The sequence below is a fragment of the Salarias fasciatus genome, chromosome 14 (genome assembly GCF_902148845.1).
Source record: "Salarias fasciatus chromosome 14, fSalaFa1.1, whole genome shotgun sequence".
Classification (NCBI taxonomy): domain Eukaryota; kingdom Metazoa; phylum Chordata; class Actinopteri; order Blenniiformes; family Blenniidae; genus Salarias; species Salarias fasciatus.
In genome coordinates, this window is record NC_043758.1 from 32,913,402 (window position 1) to 32,933,177 (window position 19,776).

Sequence of the window (19,776 nt, forward strand, 5' to 3'; positions counted from 1 at the left end):
AGTCTGAAGAAATGTTTCTTGTTGGCAACTGAATAATTCATCTGGTTAACAAACCTCGTCGTAACGGCCAGCAGCCTGCTCAGACACTGTCTGTGGGGATCTGGTTGTAGAATCCCATGTTAATAATCTCATAGCAAAGAAAAGCTGTGAAAAACTCAGCCCTGTTGTTCATCCCACAAATGCATGTTAAAATGTTGGCATAAAATGAAAGAGAATTTCCAACATTTACAACTGTGCAATATTCATTAATAAATGGTACAATCTACCAGACACAGGCTTCCTCATTTTTCGTGCGAAGTTTATAAAATGAGCAGCGAACGTGAGAGCGCTCCCCAGCCAATCTGAAAACATGTTGAGCAAATTAGAAATGTAACAGGTCTGTGGCGATGTTGGGTCACGGCTGATAAGGTGTTGTGAAATTAAAATGCATTCCACTTATTAGCATTTCACTCATATGCTGTAAAAATGAAGTGTGAACTGCTAAAACATGCTGTTGTAATTACTAATATCTGCAGTTTAATGGATTAATTAATAGTTTGGACTCCTGCGGCTCCTGTTTATCTGTCCTGGGTTGACGTAACTCTGTAGTTCAAAGAGCGCTTTAACTATGCAGACTCTCTTGTGGTCCAAGTCCCTTTTTTAAATCCAGAAAATAATTAATCACTCTGGACTCCCTCGGTCTCAATATTGCAATTAGGGATACAAATGCGTGTGTATAAACCAATAATGGCCAACATAAACACCATCGAATTCAATAACACAAGCAATCGCATCCATCACTTCCAGGTGCTTCTTTCGTTCTTTTTCAACGTTGACATTGTCCTGGCAGGAGTTAGAGGCTGCGGATACGATTTTAGATGCTGGCATTAACTTCATGAACTTTGAAACGACTTGAGAGCAAACATCAAGCAATTTAATTTAAAATATGAATATTAATGACACGCGGAGATCAGTGACTGCAAAGCCTTGATATACAGTGTTAAAGAAAAACAACAAAACTGAAGGAACATGTTTGAATCAGAGTGCAGCATCGAGTCGGTTCAACTTGTGGGACATCGATCTGGTTAGTTGGACCAGCGGGGAGGTTGTTTCGGTTGCTTTGATGTTATTGAAATTCCCATCAGGAGCTCTACAGCAGGAGTTTCAAACTGATTTCAGTTCAGGGGCCACAGAAAGTCCAATGTGATGCTGCATGGGCAAGACCAGAGCACTGACAGAATAATAACCTCCAAAACTTTCAATGTTTTCTGCTTGTTTTGGTGCAAAGAAGTATGAAAACATGAATATTGAATTTAATGTCTCCATTAAAGTTGTGGCTTACCAATGAAATTAATAAAGTCTTACCATTACGAAATTTTTAACACTGAATCTTTTCTGCAAAATACACTGAAATGCCCGAATACTCTTTAATTTCATTGCAAATTTTTACTTTTTTTTGGTCATCTTTTTGGTGATTAGCCGTGCAACACGGCGTTTGCTACCCTGAACAGGACATAAGCACTCGGAGACAGATCGATTGATGTTTTGAGAGTCTTTCTGGTTCATTTTGGCAAACTCCCGACCTATCTACCCACCGTGAGCCTTTCACTGAGGGGTAATGCCACCGGGCAACTCTACCAGACAGAGATGGTTATCCTTCCAGCAAATTCACTTCTAAGTAGTGTCATGAGGACTAGTGATAAGATTTCAAGTTCAACAGTGCACACTGATGGATCTGTAACAGGCCAATATTCAGGAAGGTTTATGCCGTCCTTTCCGACAGCGCCCACACCTCAAGGCTCCTGCACACGGCATGATTTTAACAAACTCATAAGATCACGGCTCGCCACTCTGTAAGTTTTCTGTGTACAGATGGCACCGTGAAAACACAAGCTGAATCGGACATTCGCACGGATCAGCTGTTGGAGCCAACCGATTATTTTTTTGATTTTAACATTCTGTTTAGTCGCTGCTACTGATTGTGTTTCAACACTGTATTATTCCTCTATCACAGATTTTATAATACTGTGTGCCGTGTATGTTTTTACACCCTTTATAGTGTGTACTTTAACACTAATTGCCCTATGGGGACACAAAGAAAAAAACTGAATCCACAGAGAAATGCTAGCTTTAAGATCGTGACCATCAGGTTCTTGGCCTCCCTGACTAAAGCCTCTCCCCTCGATCGCTTGGTTTAGAAGGCCGGCTGTAGGAGAGGTGGTTCCCAACAACTTCCATTTATAGATGATGGAAGCCTCTGAGCTCATTTGGACTTTCAAACCAGCAGCAATTTTTCTGTACTCTCCGCCAGACTCGTGTCTGGAGACAGTCCTGTCTCGGAGGTCCACAGACATTTCCTTTAACTTCATACTCGGTTTGAAATGTACTGTTAACTGTGGGACCTCATTTATAGACAATGTGTGCCTTTGAGTATCATGTCCAATCGACTGGATTTACCACAGGAGGGACTCCGGGACAGCTGTAGAAACATCTCCAGGATCCGTGGAAGCAGGAAGCACCCGAGTTCCATTTGGAGCTTCGTGAAAGGCTGAGAATTGAATGCACTTGTGATAACTCACAGTTGTTATTTTGAATGAACTGACAGACATTCCGGAACCCCTTCTCAAGACAGTCTCCATACTGCAGGCTTTTCTTTTCTTTCTTTTTTTTTTTTTTTTAACAAATTCACCCTCACACTATGTCGGCATTACCAGTAATAACAGGAGAGAGCTTCAATATCTGAAACTCTTACTAAAACAGCAGCACCCCCAGTAAATTAACAAGAAACAGCAGCAAATTCGATTCAAAATTAAGTTAAGGTTTATCTATTAGTTGGAATCCCGACGCTGGAATGGAAGGAATATTTTTAGACCCCCATTCCTCCCCTCTGTGCTGTGGTCTCCCTCTGACTGTGCTGTGCTTCACAGCACAGTCTGAATGTAAGACACTTTAGTTGGGAGTTCAGGATTTTATTTGAAAAATCCTCTGTGATTCCTTATGGCTGTAATCTGGTAGAAACAACAGGAAAAGCGATATTACCTTGCTAACCCAGCATGATAACCACATCTCGATTCAGCATTTCTTCATATATGTGTGAATTGACGCCGTTTTCAAAATGTTGCCGTGTAAGCGAAAGACTTTGCTGAAATTAAAACACAAAAAGGATGTGTTTTAACTTGAAATGTTACATAAACAAAAAGAGAATGTTTGGCACTCTGTCCATTGTACCTTCTCTTTCCCTTCCTGTCATCAAATGTGTCGCCATCAGTCATCCTCTTCAGGCCAACTTTAGTTTTGCGCCACCACGACTTCGGACTCATGCTTTTGGAACACAAAGTTATCATTGGTCGCCTGCATCAGGGTCATCCTTTTTACAAACCCAACACCAACAAGTATGCAAAGTAAATATGCAAATGTGCCAAGGACTGCTGACCAAAACGTCATTGTGCCTTGCATAGTGACAATAAAGATTTGTGATTCTAGAAGTATCCCTCCTCTGCCATATATATTACAAGATGACAGTAAATGTGAAATGTAAAGGGAAAACCAAAGCAGCCATTACAGTTCTGCTCCCAGCATGTGTGGTTAGAAATAGTACAGGTTGAATGCACAGAAGCAATTTACCAAAACTGATCAATAAAGTGTGGTTTCTTTCTTTCGTACTCCCTTTAGAGAAATGTACCCAGTTTCCCTGTCAAGATCTGGATGCAACAGATGGTCTCACTTAGGATCAGCATGTATTTAGACCTCTTTGAAAGCTAGCAGGCTAAATAGCATCTCTTTGACAGTGGCATACCGAAGTGTCGACAGCATTGAACAATAGAGATGCACCTGTGCAGAAGAAGCCAGGGATTTCATCCGGGAGAAAGTGATAACTGCACGTTTGACTCTTCTTCTCTTGTCAGATATGTTATATGTCATAGGCAACAACAGCTTTTCTGTCACATTTTCCAGGGGAGGCTGCTGAATGAGGATGTCATTTGTACAAATTCATCAGTCTCAGATGAATTATTTGTGACCCGACTATAAAAATAAATGAAAAGTGAAGAGACCACCGTTTTTGCAAATAATAGTGAGGGGGACTCTCCGTCTGAAACAGGCATCACAGCAGTGTTATGTGGTATTTTACTGCTAAATCCAATGTGAACACCATGTTTGTGGAAATAAGGATTAGAAAGATTTGCTGTGTGAGTGTCATGGACCTGTGTACCCAGGGTTTAGCCAAAATGTTCTTTTGCTTCAGTAATATTTCATGCAAACTTTTAAATTTTGTATTTCACGAACGAATATTACAATCCTGGTTGAAACCACAACACCATCTCAAACCGAGCACCGGAGGCGGTTGAAGAGTTGAAAGATTGGTTCAACAGCAGAGAGCAGGTGGCCTGTGTGGGTGTTGGTTTTGACAACTACACACACATTGTTTTTTCTTAGAGAGGAAGCCTGCAGTCCCTGATGAAGAGACTATGCAGTAAAAGAGAAAATTTCTGGCAGCACACATAATGAAAGACTCATGGCCTGATGGAGTCTCACCTGACATCCTTACAGCTGGAAAAAAAAGAGTCCTGCAATGTCTTCAAAGTCGCCCACTACGGTCCCCGATGACTCTCACTTCATCATAGCAGCCCAGTCTCCAGGAAGAAAAGTGTTGACATTTGGTTTTTGCTAACAGTGGATACTGTGGAAGATCTGAAAGCTGTTTGTTTATCTTGCCCATCACTGGAGCAGAAAACAGCCTCTAGTGGCTGTCACCGGTACTACAGGACCAAGGGGAAAAAGTGCCCGGTTTGCGTGGAGACGGAATAGTGTCACCACAGTCCAGATCCGACAACGCGAAAGATACAACACAAACGCTGCTTAATCTCTTCCATTGAGTGTGGTTACATTACATTTAGTCCCCGATAACACAATTTTTGAAGTGAAAATGCATCGTTTTTGCGTTTTGGTTTAAAAAAAGTCTTACATTTACATGGCAATGTTCCAAACATGACGTCCGTTGGTCCTGGAAAGACAGAAGTCTTGAATACGATGAGCAGGCCAGGTCTAATTTATTGGTATGCAAAGAACAATAAACTATGAGTGTCAACAATGGCGAGCACACAGACATGCGCTTGAACAGACAACAAACTGGATGCTGCTATGAGTGACTCTTCACTATCATACCACCATCAAACCTTAGCTTACAGTTGATCTTCACTGAATCAGAATCTTTCATTGGCTGTTGTGACTGCATAAGCTCTTCCAATGGGGATCAGAATCGCACGTTCGATCAAACCTGAAAGGAAAAGCAGTGAAAGCGAAGTCGTGACGGTTGAGGCTAAAGGAGAAAGAGTTTAAACTCCACCCTGAGAATGTTTTTTTCATAAAGCTTATGTTTCTGTGAAGAGTCCCATGAATAAATGTATACTAAACCAACAGCTCTGTGTGGCTCGCTCTGTAATGGGAAAGAACATCATCCCCAAACTTTAAGACCACATATTGCCTCTGTTCAGACTGAAGCAGCCGTCCACAGCTTCACTCCAGAAACATCCATTAGTCTGCAGCAGCCTGCTCACCTCCGACGTCTCAATCAGAGTTGGAGATATTACTCAGAAAATAGCCAAACAAATGCTTTGGGCACGTTCACAAATCCCTGTTTAAGCAGCCATCACTCAAACGCCGTCAGCTACTGTTTTTTTTTTTTTTTTTAGTTGTTGGCATTAAATGTAGCTTGAAATTGTCGAGTTTTTTTTTCTCCATCTCCCAATGGAAAATCAGCAACCATGAAAGTAGACAAAGACACATTATCCAATAACGACTGACAGGCTTCAGGACTTATTGCTGTTTTCACAATCCAACAAAGAGGGCACTTTTTTATGACCCTATAGATTTATTTTCTGTAAAAATACCCACGCTGCCTGTTTTGACATGGAATTGAGTGATTCTGTTGCCGCTGGTATTTTTCCGTGCGTGAGAAGCCAGGTGAACCGAGCCGCGCACCGACATGAGTGACAGTCTGACTTTCAGAATTAGAATCTCAGACTTTAAATTAAAAAGCCCGCAAGTGATTTATTTATACGCCATCTGACCACTCACGAGGTTGTGAGCTATAGCTCTTCTCTTGCTGCGTCTGTTACATAATGTAGAGACAATAGCATTCATTAAATCGCAGACTGGATCAATAAGTGACCTCTGCCTGCTCCGAAACATACAGAGCCGAGCTATAACTCAGAATGAAGAGATCTAATTGTGCTGTACAGTGTGTGGAGGCTACACACCTTCTCTCTTGTGGTCGTAGTATTGATATTTTACAGCCTCTTCATTCTGTTTGCTTGAATTCACCATCAATATAATGAGCAAAACTGTATTCAGACGCATCGGCTATAAACACATGATTGCACATACTGGTCTTAAAAATAGATGCATGTGATTTGTTTGTGGTAAACGCTACAGCCACTACTTCGTTACAGCATATAGAACTTCATGTTTATGTAAATTTCTTTTGTATGTATCTGTATTTTTTTAAGTCTGGAATGAAAATTGAAAAAAAACAAAAACAAAGACAAGCAGGTGTTTTAACTCAACAGGACCCTGAGGAGGAGCCCAGAGCAGCATAATGACCACGTCAGAGCCATCAATAACCATAATGTTCAGTTACGAGGATGAGGAATGAGACATTTAAGGCCGGGGGGCGGGGGTTGGCGCACCTACGCAAACTGATTTTAAAAAAGGTCTCGCTCGGTTTTCCTGATTTTGTTAGCAAATACCAAACTGCGAGGAGTAATGAGCGTTTACCATTCTGCAAGAGTGATATTCACTAAATTGGGGAGTTATGAGGCAATTTGAAGTCGGAGCATCGGGCCGAATGCAGTTATCAGCCGCTGCGCTCATGTCAGGCTCCGCGGCTCCAGGACTTTCAGCTGGAATTCACAGAGAAGACAAACACAAAGTTAAAGGCTTTCACTTGGTGATTCTGAAAGTAAAAGTGTATCAGAGTTTGAGTCTGACTTCCAGATTCTCAGACGCCCTCTTAGTAAAGTCGATGAAAATTTAATCAGCCGTCTTTGATATTATAGAGCTTTGATCCACGCGTTACATGTATGGATGGAAATGGAGGGGAGTTTGAAAAGCTTATGCATTTAAATCTTTTAAGAAATGAATATCTGATTAATCGCTTGCCACTCTGGAAACACATTTTCAGTCTCCTAAACTTTTTAAATAATGTTTTGAACTTTGTAGAATGCATATTCATCACACTCATCAGGGCTTTCATTTGTATCTCTTTTGTTCACAGTTATTATTTGTCACTCTGTCATTATTTGTTCCGTCGTTTTACAAGCTTTCAACATTAGGAGTGCATTTCTCTCCATTCTGGCGGTTTTGATAATTAGCAGTACGCAGTGGCACATGAATATTGATAAACGCAAGGAGACTAAAAAGTACATCATCAGAAACTGCTGATTGAAGCACAAAGCAGTGGATGAAAAGACGTGCGAGTGTCTCGCTGTCATGGTGAGGGATGCGCAACGTCAGGGTTTATTATAACAGGACATCCAACAAACTATGGGGACAACATTTCTAGCTTCACTCAAGAATTATTCAGAAGCTGCTAGCTTTATTGTGTTCCATTTATCTTTTTAAAGAAGGATAATTTTTCAACCAGTTGAAGTAGAAACGCGGATTTCTCTTACATGGAACATTTTAACAATGAAAAAAATGACTTTAATCACAATCAGTGCTGGAGGCTGCCGAGTAAAGAGCTCAATTCAGATGTTGGGAGTAATTTGGGGTTCAGTGTCTTCCTCAGGAACACTCATATTGAAGATATGAGTTTGGCCTTTTTCTTTGTGAAGCTTGCGTGTTTTACCTGTGTACTGAGTTCCACTCTAATCGCCTTGCCTTTATTTCCTTGTGGACCACTGTGACTTTACTTATGTCTGAATGATGCTCTTCACACAAATTTGATTTTGTCTTTGCTGTACAGGATTACTAAGTCCAAACTGTCAGAGTGTGTGTGGTTGTTTGTCTCCATGAAGGATCGGCTGTAAATAACAGAGATGGACTGAATGAAAACAGCAAAAAACAGTTCAATTAAAAACAGTGAAAGGAGGAAATAAACCATTTGAAACAACTTCTGAATATATTCTGATGTAACTTTTTTACATGTTTTTCTATGGAACTTGCAAATTATTAGTATATATAAAAAAAAAAGTTTGCTTGCTTTTACATTGCTCAGCATGTTTAAAGGAAAAGAAACATCATGTTTCTTTTCTTTGTTTCAAACATGTATTTTAAACTTCCAAAAGAAATAACTAAATCACGCGAGGTGTTATTTAAACTCTAAGAGATTAAAAAAAGGACTTGTAAAGATAAAAAAGTGTCCTCAGTGAAAAAACAGTGCTTAAGGCTAACAATGTGATTTTCAGGTTGAATTTCTCCCCAAAAAGTGTGAAGTTTCTCATCATTTACACCTTCAAAATAGTCATTTTGTCAACCTCCCATTTGCTCTGTAACACTTCAAGAGGCTCTGATCATCTTACCGATTAAACATCGTATTTTAAAATTTACTGCTTTTAATTATGTCTTTTTTTATTATTCGTGTCATGGTACTCATGTAGCTTACTGTGTTTCTCACTCCGTGTCTGGCTTCAGACTTCTTGATTTCCCCTCCTCCTGTCTGATTTCTGCTCCCTGTCTACTTCCATAGACGTGTTTCTCCTGTGTGAAACTGGAACTTTCTAAAAACGCTTCCATGTCTGAGTAAACCAGCGGAAAGCACAGCAGCAGTATTGAATAAATCTGCAGCTTAAATTCTTGTTTTCATGTTAAATGCATCAATAAGTTGCACTAACTGGGAGCAAATCACGCTTCACCAAAGGTGAAGGAGCAAATTATAACAGCAGAACCCATCTCAGTGTTCAGCATCACTATCCAACCATGTCTGATATCATTTCTACGCTTTTACAAGTAGGAAGAAACAAAAAAATGCAAAAGTTACCAAATGTGGTGACTGGGCCGACAGGAGGTTAAGTACCATCAGGAATAGGCTTTTGTTTTTTGTCTCTAATTCACTACGAAATCACGTCTGTGGTGGGGAAAACGCTGCGCAGGCTGACAGGACTCACAGTTAATTTGAACAATACATCAGCATTCACCAGCGGCTTCCAGGGCTCGGGTTACCCGGGAGGTCAGGCTGGGGTCGGCTGCCTGTCCTATTTGCCTCTTTAACGTTCCACCTGTGGCTCTGCCCCCTTCCATTAGACGAGGCGAATTTAAAGGCGCCGCTCAGCTGGAAAGCCGCGCAGACACATTTTGTTAAATGTCTAATGATCATGTGCTGAAAGTGAAGAGTTATTTAAAGATAAAGGTTTGGCGGCTGAATGCACGGACCCTGAGGCTGTGGCCATTTTTAGAGAGCTTCAATTTAGACTTTAAAAAAGTCATCTTCAGAAAGTGATTGAAGCGAGGTTACTTTCCCCCTCCGCCTCCTGAAAATAAACCTTGCAGCAATAGAAGCTGTCATCCTTTTGTCCACCACAGAGAATTCAGAAGCTATAGACCTGTCAGGCTCTGACCACAGTGTCTCTGCGGAGGCAGCTGGGAAGCTGATACCGGCCCATCCCTGTGAGCATGTATATGCTGTTGGGCATTTCTGTTTCATATTTTATGGGATTTTTTTTTTCCCCCAACCTGGAAGTTCACATATGAGCTGAGAAAGATGATTTTTTTTTTTTTTTTTTTTTTTTTTAGTTTTCCAGCTATGACTTTGTCTGTCAAATATTCCGAACATGTCAGTAAATAATACCATCGGCGCTTTGGAGCAGTTGAATGTGAAAGCGCTGCACGGGCAGATACGAGTCGCTCCACAAGGTTTTTTCTGCCTGGAAACCACAGCGGGTGCTGCAGCAACTCAGCTCTTCAATTGTTCACTCGGATTTCCTGCAGCTTTTTATTAATACATTTAAACGACTGCGGGCCGTTCACACATTTGTTCTTTTATTGTGGCGGATGGCACATGGAAAACTTGTTTCTCTCCGTCGATCGACCGTTGATGCTGATCATTTGTAGTAACTTATGAAGAGTTTCTCGGACGCATTTATATCAGTAGTTTGGCCCTTCGACTCCCATTTCTCTGCACCCAAGGGTGTGTAGTTTCATTTTAAAGACAACCAGTCGGACCAACTATTGGCCCAACGTGAAAGCTATATCATTTTTAGTGTTTGTGGCATTTCCATGTAAACCAACATTATTTTTGGACACGTGAAACTTTTCTGACATGAAAACGCAAAGTCGGTATGTTTTCACTTGAAACGTCTTCGTGCAAAAACACAACCTCCTGCTCTGTGGGTCGGATCTCATAATCTATTCATCTCATGTTTCTGCAGTTGGACTCAATCTAATTTAATTAACTTTTTCTTTATGTTTATGTATTCATTATTATTTGACCTAAATGTCTCACAAAGAAAAAAAAATCAGCATCTTGTACTCCAGGAATCACATAAATGGATCGGAAAAGAATGAATGGCTGTTTAGTATTTACTTTCATTTAGTTGTAGCCAAAAAAAAAAAAAAGCCAAATGTGCATTTATGTGGCTGATTATTTCCTCTCTTGAGAAAGGCTATTCATGTTTGTATAATCACTCTCACATTTTCCTTTTCACTGGCAATTTCAATGGCGCTATTTCTGTGAAAAGATACATAAAACATCTCTATTCACGTTACCTGGCCGGCCAATGACATTTCCTTTGTGTAATTACAAAAAGTCGCCAGCTGCTCCATCATCCTTGCTGAACTTGGATTGTGGCGGGGTCATTTTAGAGAGCATTGCGGGGGCAGCGAGAAGCCCGACATGACTCACCTCTAACGAGTAATAAAAAGAGCGTTTCATGCTGAGCGCACACAGCTCAGAGCAGAGCGCTTTGCCAATGTTTGGCCAAAGAGCTCCAACATGGCTGAGCAGTGTGAGGGAGGGATGTCACCCTCAAAGGAACCCCGGGAATGTACCTTTCCCCCACTTTAATTCTGGTTTCATGCCTGAAGCTGCAGTTCCAGCAGGTGTTTGGGTGTTGATGAGGACGTGTGGGCTTTTCCTGACTGCAGTCCTTCCAACCTGAGCAGCATGAAGAGCCTGTGGCCGAGAGCTGACTGTGACCAGTAGAGACAGCAGCAGTCCAGCGTACAGTAGATGAGATTGGAAGACTTTGATTCCACCAGTCCTTTGGTGGTTTTGCATGTGTAATTCTTCAAAGTCGTACTTTCTATTTCCACATCATCAGTCATGAAATTGGAGCCACTCAGCGGTGTTGTGGGAAGAACATTCCAACTTCAAGATATTTCTCTGCAGAGGCTGGATGTCCTCCCTGTGACGATGAATTGCCTCTGGTTTCCTGTCACGGTCCAGAAAAGACACACATTTTGGATGAATGCGGGGGGATTGGTGCTGGTGCTATTGACATGTCATGTTCCATGCTACAGTTCAATTTACTGCTCTTCCCTGTGCCCACAAGGGGGCGCAGCAACCTGTAGAAGCAGACTGAACTTTGTGATCCAGCTGCTGTACGTGCACATTGCATCCACTGCACTAATTGCAGTTGCCCACATTGTGGCCTAGCTACACTGCTTTCAGTGTTTCTGCTGTTGTAAACCGACGTTTTCAGAACATTGCCATGTAAACGGGAAACTGTTCTGCAAGTAAAATGCCAAAACGGTGCATTTTCACTTTAAATATTCCACAAAACCTCTGCTTTCGGTGGAAAGGAGAGACTTCATTGATGCACTGGTCACATTGCTCAGTCTCAGACTGTGTCTCATTTCTGACTTCTTGACTCCCCCTCCGGTGTGACTGCTCCTCGTTGTCCTGAAGTGTTTCACCTGTGCCTGAGTGTGTGATTGTCTTCACCTGGCGACTGCATCGTATTGGACTGCAGTTCTGTGTCATGTTGCAAGTCGCTTTCAGCATTTTGTTGCTTGCTCCCAATCTGCCTGTTGTTCTGACTCGTCCTCAAATAATATCTGGATCCTGACCCTCTCCTGCATGACTACACCTCTGCTGGCTGCCTCCCCTTTCCCCTCTGTTTGAATAAAGACAGCTCTTGTCTCGCCACCAGCTGAGTCCGGTGTTTGAGTTCTCCCCCTGTGACATTGTCCACAGAACCTGTTAAAAAAAAAAGTGAGTTGACCTTTGTGACCTCTCCGCTGCTTTGTGGCTTATCTCTGCTGGTTTCTCTTTTAGAACCAATAACAGCAGTGTTATTTAACGGCTGTGATCATGATGGCCTGACGGATGAATGTGTGTAATTCTTGTTCAGTGTCGACCAGAATTACAGATTGGAGACAACAAAACAATAAATAATAGCGGAGGATAAGGACCGCTTCACAGCACAGTGACACCACCCAGCTACACAACCGTTAAACCCCATCTGTCGGAGATTAGGGCAGTGGTGACCTGGAGGTTAGCGGAATGGGGATTGGGAGTTTGCAGGTTGGATTCCCATACCAGACAGATCAGCATTGTGGGTCCCTGAGTGAGATGTTTGACACTCTGCAGCTCCCCGGAGCGCCGTCACGTGGCTGCCCACCGCATCCCAGAAATAGGATTGGGTAAATGTGGGAAAAGGTATTTCCCCGAAGGGGATGAATGAAGTATGATGAGTTTCTAAGATTGATGGATGAATCCTGAAATTTCAAAACTTGTTACACATTAAACTGACTCGGAGTCGATTCCTCCTCCGAACAACAGAGAACAGAGAATCTGCTCTGATTTGGGTGTGCAGTCTGCAGGAAGACATTCAGACATTCTCACGAATGGTCATCGCAAACTGAAAGGTCAAGATGTGAGCGACTGGAAGCTCAGCATGCGAGGCCATTTAATGGCATGCTGCAAATAAAAAAGATTTAATATAAAAAGTATAACCAGATATTATCTTCATCAACGCTGCTTGTGTCTGCTAAAAGACTATATATGCAGCAGTATCTTTCTATCAAGTATTTTTGTCCTCAACTTATTAGTCAAAGTGTGTTTATCTCTAATGAAAAGTGTTCCCTTTATATTCTGCATCTTCAGTCGGGTTCCTCCATTAGTGTGTAAATATTTATCACATGTATCAGTGCACCTCCTTGAGCATCGCATGAATAATACATTCACTTGCTCTTCCCATTTTTAAAGTCATTTTCAGGCTCATATGTGTTCACATTTCCACTTTAAAGTGGTAATATGGAAGCAACATATATGCCAGAAGCAGAAGTACAGTAGCCGTGATATTAAAGCATGGAATTCACACTTTGACATTTCTTCACAGTGAGAGTATAAAAGTGACACAGTGTGAGCGGAAACAACTTTTCAACACCTTAATATGCAGAGCAAGTGACTTTTATAACCTTAAATATGTTGCTGTTATTACTGATAGCAGACACCGAGGGTCTCCACACCAGTAAAACACTCATGGCCAAGTTTGTGTTTTATTTATGTGCTTGGTCTCGTAACAGTTTTTATCTTTATTCTATTTTCCCTCACTGTCTCCGATGTTCCTGGTTTGTAGTCGTAGCCAACTTTTTTTTCTATCTTCCTGATCTGATTATCCTTGATCATTCTCAAAAGGTCCTTGTTCTCTCCCTTCTTCCAAAGTCTTCCTGCTGCGTTTACGTTTTAGAGTGAAAATGGAAAACTTCTGTTGTATTTTTGGTGTCCCTTTACTTGACTGCAGGGCTCGGAGCCACGGACAATGCAGCTTTTTGAAAGCGCCCACGACATGTAAATGGAGAAAAACTCAACTATTCCTCTCTTAACAGGAAAGGAATGACTGATGGCATGTGATTTTACTGATTTGTTTTTATGCTATTTATGTGAAAGCAGAGACTGTTTTGTGTAAAAGCAAAACTTTATCGAAACAAAAACACAAAAATTATACATTTTCACTCGAAAAGTCATGACATCCTTTCAGTCCAGTGTTCCTCCTGTTTCACCCTGGATTTTTATTGTCCCTTATCTTAGTGAGAAGATCAGCGTCTGTGATTTTATCTTGAGTTCTTTATCAGCTTTGACCAGACCATGGAGAGCAGCTCGTGAATTATTGCTGAGCACTAAATATAAATGATAGCATGATCGTCCTGCAAGATACCTGCTGGCAATAGAAGGCTTTTCTTTTTCTCTGCTTGTATTGTTCAGCGACAAAAGAGTTGATGCAAGTTTAAGCCAACTTAAGTAGCTTTAAACCTGTTCCAGCCTTTTTGTGTGAATTTAACTTGTTTACAGCCCTTTTCATACCTTAAACTGTTTTTTTTTTCCTTGTTGTTGCTTGGAACCATTTTTTTGAAAAAGAGTTTATAAGACACTCCTAAAGTTGTGTTTCTTCAGCCTTGCTCTGCTCACACATTCTCGACTGTTATGAGAATAGCAATGAGAGCTCATAGAGAGCATTGCTAACTTGACAGTGTGAACACACTTATTGCACTCAAAGCAGGAGGTGTAAATGTAGATTTGAGACACCCCATTAGTGTCTGAGCGGATGGAAACTTTGCTAATAAGGCGAGGCTGGCTTGCTTTCACAGAGTTCTGTTGCACCCGCATAGCATAAATCTATGACTTCTGGGGTTTGATTGATTTTCACAGGTATGAGTCAGAATCGCACGTCAACAGGATGGAGCGGAAAAACATTGAAACTTTGAAAAACTAATAAGGCGCCCAACAAACAAGTTCTCATGGACTGTTTTCATTAGTCAGTACAAGGAGGGTCAGAGATGGTCATGAAAACGCTGCGGGTCACTCGGTTCCTCACCGCTAGCTGCTTTTCCCTCAAACCTGTTGTCTCTAATGAACAGTACGCCGACCATTTTATTACTGTTGAGACATTTCAATTGCAAATGTCTGACAGAGTAATGTGAGCCTTGAGACATTTTCCCGCAGCTCGGACTTCCTTCGATCGTCATATTTACCCAATCATGAAAGCAATATCTGCTTTTTTCTGAGAACAAATTCCACACTTTTGCGAACACAGACACATCAGCTCTAACTGTCCAGATAAAAACAGGATGTTTGATTTTCATACAGATTATAAAAGGTTTGATTTCGTATTGAGTAATAATGTGATAATTTTGGCCATTTTGAGTCTGATAAAGCTGATGTTATTCAGTGTTGTAGAGTATTCTCCACTAATGACAATAATGGATTTTATCTATCAGCACTTTTCAAAATAAGCATGTAAATACACTTCAATGAATGAACTCACAACTATCCCATCCATTGTACCTATTTTTGATAAACAAACTGCACAAAACCTCCAGAAAACACTTTTCTTGTTCAAGAAACGCATCCTCATTTCTGTGTTATGGCATTTTTATTATGATGATGCATCAAAGATGGTGGCAAAGTGTTACCTCTTTATTGGCACAAAAACAACAGTTAAATTCCATTTAGCATTTGGTCTAAATTGCTCACAGAAAATACAAAACTGAAGCTGAGATTTTTTTTTTCTTGTTCCATGTCACAATTCAAAGGTTTGTGTGTATCACTGAGTGTGCATGCATGCGCCTACATGCAGTTTAGCCTGAGGTCAGGCTGGGCTGGGAGCCAGCTACATCTGCAGGGGTCTGGAGAGACTGCTGCATGGCGAAGAAGCAAGAGATACCTGATCAGCGTGATGGATGCCTGTGAGCCCCGTGCGCGCACCGACATGCACACCTGCTGCCTGTGCCCCACTTATTGAATCCATGAATCAATTTAATGAGTGGAGGACGGGGTCAGGACTTCAATAAACACCCCACCAAGCTTTCAAATTTAATGCCCGCCCGATGAATGATACTGTATGTTGAACAAACACCCTCTGCAAAGCGCCGCCACTGTAATTGCGAATGCTTCTCCGAGCAATCGGCGTGTACAGCACGCGTGGTCGACTGGATAGCTTTCACTGCTTGTGCCTCGACATTTCCACGACGCAGTCTGATTGCGAATGAGTTGAAACCCACAGCAAAGTGTAATGGAGTTGTGTGTGTCTGTGTGTGTGTGTGTGGCAGGGTGAACGAGTCAGGCTCGAGAAAGAGAATCAGACGTCTTCCATTGGTAATCAATACTGCAGCAGTGACCTGAGCGTTTGCTCTGTGATTCATCCCATTTAGAGCTGCAGGGTCGGCTGTCTGACAGACACGACTCCATGATTTCCCTCTGGAAAGAGCCGTGGAAAAATCGCTGTGATTTACATCGCGACTTAAACATGCGCGCAGTTACTGATAGCTAAAGCCGCCATCCCGCCCCCTGCAGTTAATCCTGGCAAAATTTGTCTGAAAGTAACTCTGCGGCTTTGAGATAGAAAAAAGAAATAAAACAAAACATCGCAATAAGCCCTGAATTGATGCACCTTTCGGTCTTTTTGTTCGTATACCATCAGCTTCGTGTCAGACGTCTGTCAGCCCGAACTGCCACTTCACTGACTGCCTTCATTTTTGCAGTTTTCTAAGTAAGAAACTACAGATGCACTCAAAAAACAACGAGCCAAAACAGTCCCAGTGCTAATTACTCTTCTCTGATGTAAAGGTGGAGAATGTCGGAGTGATTAGACAGTGCACAGCAGGTGCTAACTGCCGTCCTTTATTGTTTCATGCTTCAGGTCCTTCCAATCAGTATCGCAGGTGGATCTGATCGCAGATGACACAAATCTATTTCAATACAGAACACACACATACACACAGACACACGTACACAACTGGCCGCCATCACAGATGAGTAATGACTGGAGCTATCGGTTTGAAAGGAAAAAAAAATAAAAAAGATTTAGGAACAGCAAAAAGAGGAGAATCAACAACACAGCTGAGACGAACGGCAGACCTCTGGACAGCAGCTGACAGCTTTCACAAAAGCTAAGATAGGAATCCTGCTAGTTCATCACAGGTAAGTGGATACCAGCTAATGCTCATGTTACAGGCCGCTAATGTCTCTGTCAGATGGATTATGTTGGTCCATGAATAATAAAGCCCTGCAGAAAACAGGAGTTAAGTGAAATAGCAAACTTATGGATCTTTTTAAAATCACCTTGGGGTGGAACGATGATGGGTGTCGGCTGATATGACAACGCCGCTCGGAGTCACTGAAAACAATAATAAGGTAATAAAACTTCCTGAATTTTTCACCTTCAGTAAACACATTGGGCTGAAACAACAGGAAATATACTAATAGCAAATCCAGACCTCTTGAATGTTGCTGTTGTACGAGAATTTATCAGTACGCAAATCCTTTTTCACTCATTATCTCACATGTTGTGAATGTTTGTTGGTAATGCAGTTTTATCTTGGATCCACAGGAAGACATAAACACACACACACACACACACACACACGCAGGAGAATGTCATGCAATAGACACAGATAAAGATAATTTCTTCTCAGGTGCAGCTAAACTACTCTCTGTGTGTTTCTGCCGTTGTGCAGCTGACTGATAAGCAGCAGACGCTGATAACAGCCGAGCCACAAAACGTGATTCCCGCCGACAACCTTTCTCTTTTACCTGCAACTACTATTGCACCGTGGAGGTGTGTTTGGACGTGTGTTCACGTGTGCACGCTCCGATGCTATCGCGGATTCTTGCTGCACTTTTGTACCAAACCCTGCTGCGACTGCAGCATATGCATATCTATAATGCCTTTTTTTTTGTTTGTTTGTCTCCTTCCTTTAACTTCTCTGCCAAACACATTAGAAAACAGCCTTGGAAATAACCACGAAGCAGACATTTCTCATGCTAGTAAATAAAATAATAATGAAAGTCTGACAAAGGTGGCTTTGAGGCCTTTTATTGCTATTCTTTAAGAATTTCTTAGCGTTGTCTTTTGATTCTCACACAGCTGCTGCTGCTGCTTTACCTGTTGAACGTAATGAGAAACATGGACAGTCTAGAGTGATTGAAAAGGATTTCCTTGAGCACCTGTAACAAAGGACTAATGGTATTGATTTAATCTAATTACAAATACAAGACTAATAGCTCCACTGGAGCTCTTCTAAATGAGAAAAAGTGATGGACAGCTGCAGCTCGGTGTGTTAGCAGCTCAGTGAGCTCTTCATCTCCACCCGTCTTCATCAGTACAGCCACTGAATCAGCACCGACCTTTCATTTCAAATGATGAAATTTGACCTATAAAATGTGCATATTTCCAGAAAATTTCACACAAAAGCTGAAAGGCGTTTTTGACATATATACGATCTCTCTTCACCCCGAACGAGTCCAAAGGATATTTTCAACTGAGCCGCATGAGTCAGAAATGTATGGAATTCCCCGCTGTGCTGTTCTGCAATTACTGCCTTCGATGTTTACCCCCGAATCGGCCCAGACTCTCACAGCATGCCCTGCTGGTCTCAGTCTCATACAAGCGCTGCCTGCAGCTCCTCTCCAAACGGGGGCGTGACTCAGCTACACAACTCCGGGGGAAATGCCACTCTCATGCTCCATTAGGCCCTGCGTCCCCAGTGGATGAAGAAAAATGTATTCACTACCGAGATACTGCTGCCACAGACATCTAAATAGCAACTATTCGTCCTTTTCCGCCGCGTCCTCCGTGCTCGGGACGACCTCATGACTGGGAACATGCTCGTGGACAGATCAGTGGAGGGGAAAGTCAGTTTGTGATCACGGAGTGTGAAGATCGGGAGGTTGACAGCCGTTGTTTTACCCAGAAATCCTGCTGAAAGATGGAGCGCGGCTTATGCAAACAGAAGAGACTGAAAAACTGCATCAATTCTGAGCTTATTGGGTCGAGTGTTGGAAAGTGAGTCATTTTCCAGCCAGTATTGACAAACACTGCTTCGATTATGGCATTTTCTGTTTCATCAGAATGGGTTTTCAATTACTCAAGGTTATATTAGTTATTAATGTCGATATAAAACAGTTGAAGAGCTGCAGAGTTGCTACCTCCCTCTACCCACCAATCATTCTGTCTTTATTATTTTTTTTCCTTTATTAAGACCCTGTTTATGCAACAGGACTTTAAAGAAAAGTGCATCGTTTACGCCACAACATTTCAAGTGGAAGCATTTACACAGCAACGTTTGAAAACCATGTCCAGAAACGCTGGAAACAAAAAGAGTTTTCATGTTCAGCACCTGGACAGATGTGGAAGTTGGATCGCTACTCTGGGTGACTGTAAGACATCGGCCTTGTTTTTAAGCCATACTGACTCCCACTTGCAAGGTTATGTGTTCAATTCCCGCATCTTGCTTTTTCCACAAGTCGAGGTTCGTTTGAGCCTTGCAATGCAAGAAAAGAGTCACAATTACATTCAGTTCCAAACAACTACACTATGAACATTGGTTCATTTATGGTTTCTAACACTGACTCATAGACGTGTCGGAGAAATGTTCAAACTGACAGACCCAGCCCCTCCCAGGTTTTGCGTCTCCATGAAGACATTGTTGTTGGCAGAGCAGCTGATTCACTGAGTCTCACCGGCCTCATCAACCCCTGAAAAGTCCTCTGTTTACAACCTGTTGTTCTAATGTGAGTTGTCAAGTGGCCACAGGGACGGAGTTTAATTGAGGAGCAATCACAAGCTGGAAACTAACTGTATCCATAGAAAGAAAAAGCATATTTCACCTGTTGTATTGCAAGTATCCATACAATATGTTCATCTGGTTCAATAATACCAGGCAGCAGTTCTGTATGATCTGAAATGATGACTTTGTTCCTCTGTACATACGGAAGTTCCTCCTGCAGAGATGAGACAGAGCTGATAAATGGCTTCGCTGGATTTTATTATTTAACTTGTCGACAACAAGCTGTTTTACTTCTTTCATGAATTTTATATGATCTCTCATTTATTACGGCTGTATATTGGGCATGAAATG